The sequence below is a fragment of the Lontra canadensis genome, unplaced genomic scaffold, assembly GCF_010015895.1.
Source record: "Lontra canadensis isolate GAN:19392208 unplaced genomic scaffold, GSC_riverotter_1.0 scaffold33, whole genome shotgun sequence".
Taxonomy (NCBI): domain Eukaryota; kingdom Metazoa; phylum Chordata; class Mammalia; order Carnivora; family Mustelidae; genus Lontra; species Lontra canadensis.
In genome coordinates, this window is record NW_022631027.1 from 6,594,599 (window position 1) to 6,609,087 (window position 14,489).

Here is a 14,489-nt window from a genome sequence, read left to right on the forward strand (position 1 = left end):
TGTTGCTACAGCCAAGATCAAAGAGGTTGCTGCCTGTGTTCACCTCGAGGATTTTGATAGATTTCTGTCTTGCATTTTGGTCGTTCATCCATTTTGAATTTATACTTGTGTGTGGTGTAAGAAAATGGTCCAGTTTCATTCTTCCATATGTGGCTGTCCAATTTTCCCAACACCATTTGTTGAAGAGACTATCTTTTTTCTATTGGATATTCTTTCCTGCTTTGTTGAAGATTAGTTGATCACAGAGCTAAGGGACTGTTTCTGGTTTCTCTATTCTGTTCCACTGATCTATGTGTCTGTTTTTGTGCCAGCACCAAACTGTCTTGTTAATTACAGCTTTGTAGTAGAGCTTGACGTCTGGTGTTGTGATGCTGCCAGCTTTGGTTTTCTTCTTCAACATTCTTTTGGCTGTTTGGGGTCTTTTCTGGTACAAATTTTAGGATTATTTGTTCCAGTTCTGTGAAAAAAGTTGATGGTATTTTGACAGGGATTGCATTGAATGTGTAGATTGCTCTAGGTAGTATAGACATTTTAACAATATTTGTTCTTCCAATCCATGAGCATGGAATGTTTTTCCATTTTATTGAGTCTTCCTCAATGCCTTTTATGAGTGATCTATAGGTTCTTTAGCACAGATCCTTTACCTCTCTGATTAGGTTTATTTATTTATTTTTTATTTATTTTAGATTTTATTTTCTTCAAATAAACTCTACATCCAGTGTGGGGCTCAAACTCACAATCCTGAGGTCAAGAGTCACACTCTCTATCAACTGAGGCAGCCAGGTATTCCTGCTTACCTACTTTAAAGTAAGATATATTGGGGCACCTGAGTGGCTCAGTGGGTTAAAGCCTCTGCCTTTGGCTCAGGTCATGATCCCAGGGTCCTGGGATCAAGCCCCGCATTGGGCTCTCTGCTCAGCGGGGAGCCTGCTTCTCCCTATCTCTCTCTCTCTCTGCCGCCTCTCTGCCTATTTGTGATCTCTGTCTGAAATAAATAAATAAAATCTTTAAAAAAAATAAGATATATTTCTGCAAAATTTGGGGGATGGGAAAAAAATGGGGGAATGGGAGAGGGAGTGTTAAAAAACAGAACCAGTAGGTTCTTTAAGGTAATACATAAAAAGCTATTCTTATTACATGGGTTTAAAATTTCCAAATTATAAAGTTAAGCAATTGTTTTCCTTCCTTTTAATTTGAACTGTAAGGCTTGAAGATTTGTGTCAGGTAGTGCTCTACCTTCCCAAAATAATTATCTTTGAGGATTATTTCAGATTCAACTGTGAAACTTCCTTGACCCTCAGAGAGCTCAATCCCTCCATTTCTGAGATCTATAAAATCCAATGTCTTAATCAGGATTTCTGTTAATTCCCAGTGAGTTATGATTCCATAGTCATCTCTGTCTTTGGCTCATATTTTGGGGCTTGCTGTTTTTGTTCCTCTTTCTTTAATACTTTCCCAGAACTCAGCCCTTCATGAGTTGCCACAAGAAATTCACTTCCAACAACTTCTTGTGAATTTTGGTAGCCTTCAGTGAAGATATGTGGAGCCATGTAGAGGGGTCAACCCATAGAAAGCCAGGACAATGGCTTCACTCTCCTCTGTCTCCCTCCCCCTCTCTCTTATCCACCCTACTCCTTCTCAGAAAAAAACAAATTCTTCACCTGGCTTTCTGCATAGCAATTTAGCAAGCTTGCTGTTTGAACATGTCTTTAGGTCTCACCCTTCACCAGCATCTTTACCAAGTATTTCCTCCAGTAAATACTGAGCTCTACCTGAGAGGAATTCTCATAGAGTGAGAGAGAAAAGAAAAAGTATATAGTCTCTCATAGAAAAAAGCAAAACAAAACTGAGTTTGTTTTGAGCATAATAGTTTATTTTCTGATTCTCTGACAAATATGTAACGTAATGGTAACAACAAAATGTAAAAAGTCTGTCATCTAGAAAGTCATATTAATTTTACACTCTTGGTTGTCAGAGTTATTCTAAATTGATTGGTTTTAAAGTAAAGAACCATTTTAGAAATTTTTTTACCTGGGCCTTTACTTTATCTATGATTTAATGTTTTAATGATCACTGCCATAATTAAACAACCAAAGAAAGAACACACAGTAAAATAAAGACAAACATTCCAGTTTAGTAGAGAAGTTAACACTATACCTACTTGTGCCCTAGTATGGTGTTATGCTGATCAGAACCTGTTATTCCAATGTAAACATTGAGACTTAAAGTTGGGCAAAGTTCAAAAGGCTCTCAATTGCATTACTCAAAAACTGAAGATAAGACTGTAACCATCAAGCCAAGACAGGAAGCCAAATGTTGTGGGTCACTGCAGATAATGAACTAGCAATGGCTTTAGGATTTCTACATAGCAGGGGCATGGGACAGACAGTTTTCTGGGTGGGGAAAGTAGGGTGGGGGAAAAGATCTTGAAGCTGTGTTTACATGGACTAGAGAAACTGAGAAAATATTAAATGTTTATATCAATTACTGTGGTGCTAATGAAGATTTTGTGCATGCTAAACCCCATTCTCCCTCTTTGATGCTCCCTGGGTCTGGGGCCCAAAAGGGTGTTTCTGGTTTGTTGGTTTCAAACTTGAAGCCATCTCAAAATTGATTCAGTCCCTTAAGGTCCTCAAAATATACAATTCACAGCTACTGAGCCTCAGAAAGTCTTGAAAGGGCGTCCCACCCTGAGTTGGTCTTTGCCTTAACCAAAGACTGGTAGCAGGCGTTAATGCCTTAAAGAGAGGGACAAAAATTAGGAGACAGTGGGGCCAGGAAATATAATCAATTTCATGCTAAAGGGAGTATGTCCATCCTTGTGTTATAGAAGAGTGAAATACATGGGGCACCTGGGTGGCTCAGTAGGTTAAAGTCTCTGCCTTCGGCTCAGGTCATGATCCCAGGGTCCTGGGATGCCCTGCATCGGGCTCTCTGCTTAGCGGGGAGCCTGCTTCCTCCTCTTTCTCTCCCTCTGTCTGCCTTTCTGCCTACTTGTGATCTCTGTCTGTCAAATAAATAAATAAGATCTTTAAAAAAAAAAAAAAGAAGAAGAAGATTGAAATAACAAAGGACATTTGTGGCACACGTAGAGATTGTTTTCATATTTTAGGACTAAACTCACAAATGTATGTGAGTATGACCTGTATAATGTCCATAAAGTCTTGTTCTAATTCCTGGTTTTAAGAGAACAGCACTTTGAATTGTAAAGTCATTTACTGACACCTACTGAGTCTATCATTAACCACCTTCTCTTCCTGAGGCATTCATCCCATCCCCTGAAACACACACACACACACACACACACACATACACACTAACTTGCTCCTGCCCTTCTGTAACAGAAGGAATCTTGACAAGCTTCTCCCAGTCTTTCATCTATATTCTCCTCAAATATCTCACAATTTGGGGGCCAGTAGCCAGTAGCTGCCCTCTTCTTCAGGTACAGTTGGACGTAGAAGAGTTGGTCATTTGTTCATTTTCCTATTTGCCTTTTGCTTCTTGAAATAGTTTTATGGTCTGACAGCTTTCTGATTGCACTCCCCCTTCTGGTTCATAGAGGCACTGCAAGCAATGCCAAACTAACCATAATCAGCTGTAAACTTACATACGTCAACAAATAATACACATAAAATTGAAAAGTGAACAACAACCCAGGAGGGAAAGAAATAATGTCCTTATTACATAAAGAACACTTACAGATCAACAGGGGAAGACACTAACAAGCCAATAGAAAAATTGGCAAAGACTGCAAACAAGTAGTTCAGAAAGGTTGTTCAGGCAGTATTTGCAGAAGCCATGACTTTAACCCAAGTCTCTTCAGCTGCACAGAAGGAGGAATATTTGAAAGAGAAGTCAATTAAGAATTAGAACACTTAAGGGGCACCTGGGTGGCTCCGTTGTCAAGCGTCTGCCTTCAACTCCGGTCATAATCCCAAGGTCCTGGGATTGAGCCCCGCCCACACCAGGCTCCCTGTTGGGTGGGAAGCCTGCTTCTCTCTCCCCACTCCCCCTGCTTGTGTTCCCTCTCTTGCTGTATCTCTGTCAAATAAATAAATAAAATCTTAAAAAAAAAGATTAAAACACTTTTGATGTGTGGTCAAAATACACTTACTGACCTTTTTATTGATATTTTAATTTTTATTTAATATAACTATTTAATAACAGAGGAGAAAAGAGCAAGAATTTAGTCCTAGTGAAAGTCCATTTGAAGGGATTTTTATGAAAGCTGGAGAAGAGCCACAGGAGGCAGCACCAGAAGTCAAGTCCAGAGAGAAATGGATTTTTTTTTTTTAAGCATAACTAAGCATAACTTTTTTTTTTTTTTAAAGATTTTATTTATTTATTTGTCAGAGGGAGAGAGAGCGAGCGAGCACAGGCAGACAGAGAGGCAGGCAGAGGCAGAGGGAGAAGCAGGCTCCCTGCCGAGCAAGGAGCCCAATGTGGGACTCGATCCCAGGACGCCGGGATCATGACCTGAGCCGAAGGCAGCCGCTTAACCAACTGAGCCACCCAGGCGTCCCTAAGCATAACTTTTTAACACGAGCCCAAGAAAAGTGCAGCTATTATATAGGACCGTTTCGTACATACCAATGTTTTTGTTGTTATAATTATTTTACAATTTCTCAAAGACTGGCTTTAATTAGCACAGATTATATTTTTAGTTATTTATTTATTTTTAAGATTTTATTTATTTATTTGACAGAGAGAGAGATCACAAGTAGGTAGAGAGGCAGGCAGAGAGAGAGGAAGCAGACTCCCTGCTGAGCAGGGAACCCGATGCAGGGCTCGATCCCAGGACCCTGAGATCATGACCTGAGCCGAAGGCAGAGGCTTAACCCACTGAGCCACCCAGATATCCCCAGATTATATTTTTAAAAGATAGCTACAACAACATCACCCATTCTGCATGTGCTTCTAGAGCCATGCCACTTCCCCATTAAGAGGCAAAATCCATGTCTCTTTTCCTCTTGGATAGGCCTTTGTGACTGCCTTGACTAGTAGGGTACTAGAGAAATCAAACTATGCCATGTACTTCTACTTTGTTCTCTTAGAACACTCAGTCTTAGAACTTGGCCATCATTCTGCAAAGTAGCCCAAGAAGTCACAGAGAGCCCACATGGAGAGGAACCAAGCTGCTAGCCAATACTGAGCTCCAACTTACCAGCCGTGTGAATGAGCCATTTTGAATATGGATCCTTCCAGTCCCAGCTAAGCTGCTTTAGCAGTTGCCAAAGGGAGCCAAAATAAGACTTCCAAACTGAATTCTGCCCAAATTGTAGATTCACAAGCAAAACATAGGCCTCTATGTTTTGAGGTAGATTATTACATACCAATTGGTATATATGTATGGAATAATTAGAATAAATGATCAGAGGTTATAGTGAGCCTAACATAATATCATACCATTTCATTTACTCAGTGTTATTTCGTGACAAGCTCTGTTCTTCATGCTGAGAATACAGCAGTGATCGCAACAAATAATGTCTCTTTTCTCCGTTCAGGGAGTAGGAAGGACAGACAGACTATAAACAAATAAACAGATTTATAATTGGTAGGTGGTAATAAATGCTATGGAGAAAAAATAGGAAATGGGAAATAGAGAACAATGGAGAGTTCTAATTTAGATAGACCTTTATGAAAAAAAAAAAAGTCAATTGAGCAGAGAAAGAAGTAAATGAAAGAAGGAAGGCAGCACACCAAATGAATATCTGGGGGATATATAGTCAAGGCAGAGGGAATAGTTAGTGCAAAGGCTCTGAGAAAGGAGCGGCTTAGAGGCCAGTAAGTTGGAGTCAAATAAGAAAGGGATGGAAAGAGTAGAGATGAAGTCAGAGAAACATGAGGGGAAGGCGGAGCATTTAGGGCTTCATAGGCTGTAGTGAGGACTTTGGTCATTGGAAGGGTTTGAGGACAAAGGTGACATATTCTTTTTTCTTTTCTTTTCTTTTTTCATCATGATAAATGTACCCTTTTATCCCCATCTCCTCTTTCTCCCATCCTCCCAACCACCTCCTTGCTGGTAACCATTGGTTTGTTTTCTATAGATAAGAATCTGCTTCTTGGTTTCTCTCTCTCTCTTTTTACCTGTATTCATTTGTTTTGTTTTTTAAGTTCCAACCAAGTGAGATCATATGGTATTTGTCTTTTTCTAATGGATTTATTTCACTTAGCATTATCCTCTCTAGATCCATCCATGTCATTGCAAATGGCAAGATCTCATTCTTCTATATGGCTAAAGGATATTCTATCACATCTTCTTTATTAAGTCATCTTCTTTATTAAGTCATCTACCAATGGACATTTGGGCTGGTCCCATAACTTAGCTATTGTAACAATGCTGCAATAAACATAGAAGTGCACGTATCCCTTTGAATTAGGGTTTTTGCATTTTAGGGGTGAATACCCAATACTGTGATTCCTAGAGTAGTTCTATTTTTATTTTTTGAGGAACCTCCATACTGTTTTCCACAGTGGCTACCCCAATTTGCATTCCCACAAACAGTGCATGTGTTCCTTTTTCTCCACACACTTGCCAACACTTGTTTCTTATGTTTTTGATGTTAGCTATTCTGTCAGGTGTGAAATGATAGCTCGTTGTAGTTTCTATTTGCATTTCCCTGAAAATGGGAAATGTTGTGGGTCTGTTGCGACATATTCTGACTTATATTTTTAAAAAGTCAGTGTGGAGAATAGGTTATAGGAGTACAAAATTTGAAGCAGAGAGACCTCTTAAGAGGTTAATGCAATGATCCAGGTAATAGATAATGGTAGCTTGGACTAGGACACGAGTAGTTGTATTATTTTGTGTGTATATCTAAAGTGCAGCCATGTACTTGGACTTGAGTAAAAGAGTGGCATCAAGTATGACTCTAAGATGGGATGCCTGGAGGGCTCAGCTGACTAAATGGCTACCTTTGGCTCAGGTCATCATCCTAAGGTCCTGGGATCCAGTCCCGTATTGGGCTCCTTGCTCAGCAGGGAGTCTGCTTCTCCCTCTGCCTGCCACTTCCCCTGCTTGTGTGTGCTCTCTTTCTCTCTGATTTTTTTTTTTTTTAAGTATGACTCTAAGGTTTGTGGTATTCTCTGCTCTATAGCAAATGCATCTTAGGTGCTTATTTTGTTTCCTCCATTAGAGGAGGAAAGAGAGAGTAGTTCTTTGTATTCAAACACTCATTTAATGACTATGATGTCAATACCAAGTGCCTTTCAAGACACTGTGCCTTTAAGCACAGACTCTCCAAGATGCTGACCATATACAGAAATGCAGGAATGACTCAGAGCATTATGACCATCACTTTGAAGTTGTCTGTAACAGATATAATTACACCTTTTTTGTTTGCAATCTTTTCTTAAAGAAGTTGACCTGGGAGACAGGAAGAATCCAGAAATTGGCTTTACTGTCATGTGCTATGGGGAGAATCAGCCACAATAATTCATGATGTTTCTCCCAAAGTACTTGGTGGGCTCTCATTGGGCCCAAAGTAACTGAAGAGGGACACATATTACTAGTGTCATTTAACAAGTGGAATCTCAAAAGGATTTATGAAGTTAGTCATTAGTTATATATTGTTAGCTTTGAAGAACAGGCAAAATAAGACTATCACTTATGATGATTCCAGGAATCATGTAGACACATACTTTTAATTCCCAGGTAAGTTTCTTACCACCTAAAACACTCCTAGCCAGCTGCTTCTTCCCCCTTATTTCATACCTCACTTCAATCCTGTGGCAAGAAGATTTTTTTAGGCAAATAGGATATAGGATAACTGCCCTTCTACCAGCATTTCGAAAGTTTAGCAATCCCTAGACATATCTAACTTTTTATTAATGACTTATAATAACCTAATCTACAGGAAACCATCTAAATATTACTGAATCATTCCAAAAAATTAAAAAAAAATTATTACTGAATCATTATATATTCTGACTTTCATAGATCAGCTAACCATCTAATAAAATGGTACCGAACTTCCCAGATTTCTCTTGAGACTGCCTTCTTTAGGCTTCTCTCTTAGACTGCCTTCTTTAGATTTCCCTCTTAATTCTAATACTATGGGCTTTGTCTGGTGAACAAGACTAATGTCTCTAGTTCATACTCATCAGAGCTTTAAAAGACTTCATTTTCTGGAATTTAATAATCTTCCAGGTTCAGAAGATAAGCAGTTTACAAGCTGAAGTTTCACCTTTATTCTAAACAAAATTTATTGTTGTTAGTCTAAGCCAAAGAATGTTTATATCTTTGTCAAACAAACAGACTTTGGAATATGTTCTAAAGTCAAATATACAGACTTGTGAATATTGAGAGCCCTTCTTTTAGCACAGTTTAAAGGCAGGCTCATATCCGAAAATTACACTGATGATAGCCACCTGTGTTCCACTCTGGTTGGCTGTGGCAGCCACTGCTTCATTTATAAAATGTGGGAAATGATACTATCTATTGGAATAGTTTTGAGATTACATGAGATAATGTAAGAAATCCTCAGCATAGGCTCTGGCATACAGTAAGTTCTCAATAAATGTTTGTTATTTGTATTATATACAAACCCTATTGCCCCCTCCCTTATCCCTGTAAGGGCCTACTTGGGCAGAGCAACCCCATCGCGGTAGAACAGCCATTTTGTTGTTTATGCAGTGAACTTAGATTGACCCTGCCCACCCCCTCAGAGGAACTTACTTAGAAACAAGTCTGGGAAACCAGGGAGCCCAATGCGGGGCTCCATCCCAGTCCCTGATAAAAGAGCCCAGATCCCAGGGTGTCAGGCCAGGCGGAGATAACAGAGCCCAGATGCAAGGATGAGTCAGGCCAGGTGGAGGCATCTAATCAATAAAGCACACCTACTATCTCCCTAACCACCAAAGAATGTAAACCCCGCCTTTTGGGTGCCAATTCTGACCAGAGTGATAGGCTAGTTCAAACAGCTACTATAGGGTAAATTGTAATTCACCTGCCTGTGACTTAACATGACTATGCAACTTTCTTGGTGTGTTACAATCTCATTGGCCGCCTGTGTGTGGCCAGGCTCAACCACATGGCCTTTGCTCTATAAAAGTTAGTCTGTGAGGCTGGGAGGGGTCGCTCTCTCCATAAGGGATGGCCCTGGCTGGTCGGTTTGATTCTTGGTGCTGGTGCGAAATAAAGCTTTGCTTGACCTTTGCTTTCTATCAGTCTCGCTCCTTTGATCACAGACCCCATCAATCCCCACTCACTAATCCCCCAATCAAGTCTGAGTCACTGAGATGATTCCAGTAGAAAAGTACAACAGGAGAGGCTCAGACATTTCAGATCCTAATGATCTTTGGTGGGCATGAAGCTTTCTAAAGTTCTTGCCTTTGACCCAGCAAGAGGGACCCTGACCCAAGCCGTTGCCCAGGCCCTGCACTTTATAATATCCTACACATCAAAAAACACAAAGAGAAGTAAATTTATTTTATGAAAAAGCATATTTATGAAAGAATGCCGGGCTATGTCTGCCTCTGTCACATAGGACTTGACATTCACCACTGACCAGAAACCCTAAGCATCTGTCTTGGTAATCAACACCTTCCAGGCCACAGGGAAATACTATTCCATTTTTCTTGTGCTGTGTCCTTGGAACAAAAGGCAATTGTATCTGAATGTCATGAAGGTTCTGGGTTTGTGCTGCTGTTGACAGTTGAAATAGACACTGCTTTGCAGTGCAGGAGGATTTGAGTAATAGAAAACATTTTAGGAAAGAGGAAGAAAACAAATTAACTTTTCAAATCCTTTCTTTGTGATAACAGGAACCCCTCGAATTCTACTATAACAAAGTTTCATGTCTGAATAGAGCCCAAACTCCATTTGCTTGTTTACCTTTATGTTCCATTTCCTGGTTCCAGAGGTATTCGTCATGTTAAAAAGATTTGATTTAGATAAGACATGAGATGCTGTAGAAGAGTTAAGTGAAAGAAGAGAAGGTACTCAAATAAAGAGCAAATCAGAGTCTGGAAGAAAAATGAATTTTGAATTTGTGCTATCTAGTTATACACATAGTATTGCTTGCTTTTAATAATAATATAGGTGTTCAAAAAATACATCTAATTATTATTTTTTTTAATTTGTTATTTGATAGAGAGAGAGACAGTAAGAGAGGGAACACAAGCAGGGGGAGTGGGAGAGGGAGAAGCAGGCTTCCCGCTAAGCAGGGAGCCCAATGCAGGGCTCCATCCCAGGACCCTAGGATCATGACCTGAGTGGAAGGCAGATGCTTAACCAACTGAGCCACCAAGGCACCCACGACAAGATCTAATTCTTAAGAGGATTAAACTTTTAGACAACTTTTTTCTAAATTGAATAAAACTGCATGAGAAATATTCAACAAATGTGACATTCCAATTAAATATAAAGAAATTAGAAGAAAACAAAAAAAATTGCATGACTGTGAAGAAGAAAATTCATGTACAAATAAACCTGAAACCAATTTCTATAGAGATTATTTTCTGACCTTGATAGATCAGTGTATAGTCTGGTTGAAAAGACATTTGAACAAACTGAACAATATAATATTTTTATTGTTCTTTATCACACCACAGAATTGAAATATTGGAAGAAGAATAACAAAACCTGTGTGGATGTGGATACTCCATAAGAAAGTAAAAATCACAATAAAAGTAAGTTATAGGGGCACCTGGGTGGCTCAGTGGGTTGAAGCCTTTGCCTTCGACTCAGGTCATGATCCTGGAGTCCTGGGATCCAGCCCTGCATTGGGCTCCCTGCTCAGCGGGAATCCTGCTTCCCCTCTCTCTCTGCCTGCCTCTCTGCCTACTTGTGATCTCTGTCAAATAAATAAATAAAATCTTTAAGAAAATTAAATAAATAAAAGTGAGCTATATGACATGGCAAAATATCTAGTAAGTGTCTATTATATTCTATTAAAAACAATAATTTATCATATATAACACCATTACATTATTGGAATGTGATATGTAAAAATCATGATTCATTTCCAAATCTAAATAGTGTATTGCTTCAGCATAACAAAATTTCTCCTAAATGAAATTAATAAAAATTAAGTAAGAACTTCAATGACCCAAGAAAGACTGTCCAATTTGGCTTTATTGTCTGTAGAACACAAATGATGTAATATCTTAGTGGTAACAATGTAGAAATTTTGCTGAAATGAAGATATGAAAAAGAACTTTTTAAAAAAAATTTTTTTTATTTATTTGGCAGATAGAGAGAGAGACAGCCAGAGAGGGAACACAAGCAGTGGGTGAGAGGGAGAAGCAGGCTTCCTGCTGAGCAGGGAGCCAGTTGCGGGGCTCGATTCCAGGACCCCGGGATCATGACCTAGCTAAAGGTAGACGCTTAAGGACTAAGCCACCCAGGTGCCCCATGATAAAGAACTTTAATGGGATAAATATAATTTATTAATTTTGTATATCTTTGTTTCATTAGTCATTCAAATACCAATATCTTATCAATAGAACATCCAGACATAACTATGGTGGCAATCATAATTATGTTTGGTTGTCTTTGATATTTTGCTGACTTTCGGTTCTGTAAAAACCACAGATTTACACATTTTTAAAGTTTATTCTTTCATTGAGGGAGGATAATTATTTTTTCCTAGATAAAAGTAGAAGTTTAAAATATTTCTAATGGATTAATATCAATGAAGAAATCCAACCATAAAGTAGTCCATACTATTTGCACAATATCCTCAGTGTATAACCATAAATTCAAATAAAGCAAAAATCAATTGCAAAGAAAAAAAATTGAAATAACATAGGATGCTTTTTTATCATAATTATTAAAGTTGGTGATTTGAGTACAGAATCAGCTGATTAGGGCAGTAAATAGTTATCTCAAAATCATAATACATAGGTAATATCCCAGAAATCTTTTCATATTTTGGTGTGAAACCATCAGAACAATGAAAGAATCACTGATTTATTTCCTATTTTGAATATGTTTGACATATTTGAATTTGACAAAATTGAATTCACTTTCATTTCAAATAATAATAAATATTTCCCACTCCAGGGCGCCTGGGTGGCTCAGTTGGTTAAGCAACTGCCTTCGGCTCAGGTCACCGTCCGGGTGTCCCGGGATAGAGTCCTGCATCAGGCTCCCAGCTCCATGGGGAGTCTGCTTCTCCCTCTGACCTTCTCGCCTCTCATGCTCTCTTTCACTGTCTCTCTCTCAAATAAATAAATAAAATCTTTTAAAAAAAAATTTCCCACTCCAGCAAGAATTGATGTTTTCTTTTTATTTTGAAATAATTTCAAAATCACACATTTGTTTTAAAAATAGTACAAAGAATTTCCATATACACTTTTCCCAGATTCCCCATTGTTAACATTTTAATACATTTGCTTTATTATTTTCTTTCTCTTTACAAACACACATACATATGTGTGTATGTGTATACACATACATATGTAATTTTTTCCTGAGCCATATGTTGAGAGCAAGTCACAGAAATAACGCCTATTACTCCAAAATAGCTCAGAGTATATTTTCTAAAAAACAAGAACAGCTACACATAACCATAGTATATCTATCAAAGTAAAATTAACATTGATCTATTATTACCATCTAATCCACAGATTCTTTTTTTTTTTTTTCAGATTTTATTTATTTGAGAGAGAGAGAGCATGAGCAGAGGGGAGGGGCAGAGGGAGAAGCCAGCTCCCTGCTGAGCAGGGAGCCCAAAGTGGGACTTGATTCCAGGACCCTGAGATCATGACCTGAGGCAAAGGCAGATGCTTAACTGATTGAGCCAGCCAGGCACCCTAATCCACAGAGTCTATTCATATTTCATTGATTGTTCTGAGAATGTCCTTTGTACAAAGGAAATTAGTCTTCCTTTTTATCTTTTTCGTTTCCTGTCCAGGATGTAATCCAGGATTACACACTGCATTCAACTGTCGTGTCACTTTGGTCTCTTTCAATCTGGAATAGTTCTTTTTTGTTGTTGTTTAAAGATTTTATTTTTATGTAGTCTCTACACCCAACATGGGGCTAACACTCATGACCCCAAGATCAAGAGTCACATGCTCTACTGACTGAGCCAGCCAGGCACCCCTGGAATAGTTCTTTAGTCTTATCCATCATGATTTTGTCATTTTTGAGAAATAGAGACCAGTTACTTTGTAGAATGTCACTCACTTTGAGTTTGTTTGTGGTTCATCAGGTATCAGAATAGTTAAATTATGTAATTAGATCAAATTACATAGATTTAGTAGGAAGTACTTTTGTGTTCTTCTCAGTGCATTATATCAGGAGGCACACAAAGTTGACTTGTTCCATCACTGGTGATTTTTAACTTTTACCACTTGAACAAGATTATGTTCTTCAAGGGTGCTAGACAAGTTTCCCTGGCTCCCAGTGTCACCAACTGCACTGGCTGAGCCAGCCAATGCTAGCCACAAACCCCTCGCCCCGCCGAATGCAACCAAGGGGAATAGATACATATGTTTTTAATTTTGTTGAAAGATTTATAAGTAAGAGGAAGAAGGATAAGGAGGATAAATATGTTTAATTCAACAATGTGTTAGGTTGCTTCGTAACTTCTAGATATTCAGATGCCTCTATGTGGGCCTTCATACATACTCTTGCCCTAAAACATGCAAAAGTTAGGGGTGGACATATTTCCAGGGAGACTTTCCTTCTGGTGCTTCCACCCTCCAGGGTAAGCAGGATCTGACAAAGACATGTGGCATCTTTCACGGCTAATAAATTAATGAGCCACCAAAACAAAGAACTTTAAGTATTTTCTATAAATACAAATTACACAGATCTTTCCTTATGCTTTTCTTTTTTTCCTTTTAAAGATTTCATTTGTCAGAGAGAGAGATAAGCATGAGCACAAGCAGGGGGAGCTTCCGGCAGAGGGAGAAGCAGGCTCCCCACTGAGCAAGGAGCCCAAAACAGAACTTGATCCCAGGACCCTGAGACCATGACCTGAGCCGAAGGCAGACACTTCATCAACTAAGCCACCCATGCGACCTCTTCTTTCCTTATACTTTTGATGGTTACTCAACAAAGATTGAACCACACTTGCTTATGAGGAGTGTTTTAACATTTCTCCTTGAGAGCTCTGTTGATAATGGCCAGAGTGGACTCCATGTACATTTTCCCCATTATATAAGAAGTTCCAAATTGAAGCTAGAGGAAATTGGCATCCTAATTCTAATTTATTCTAGTGGCAGTTTTCTGGAGCCCACTTAACCTTGTCATCCTGTATGACAGACCCGTCTTTCTGCTCTAACATTGAGCAGTTGATACAATGACTTTTTCCTGCTAAGTTAAACATATGCATACTCATCTCCCAAGAGTAAGTTTAAATCTTTGAAGGATGGGAGTACAGAGTTAACATTCATTCTAAGGATGGTACTATTTTAAACGGCTCTGCGGGTAATTGGTCTTCTTTTCCTGGTAGAGTCAGTATATTCCATTACTGGGTAAAACAGAATTTGTTTTCTGCTTTCCTTTTTTTTTTTTTTTTTTTTTTTTTTTTTTA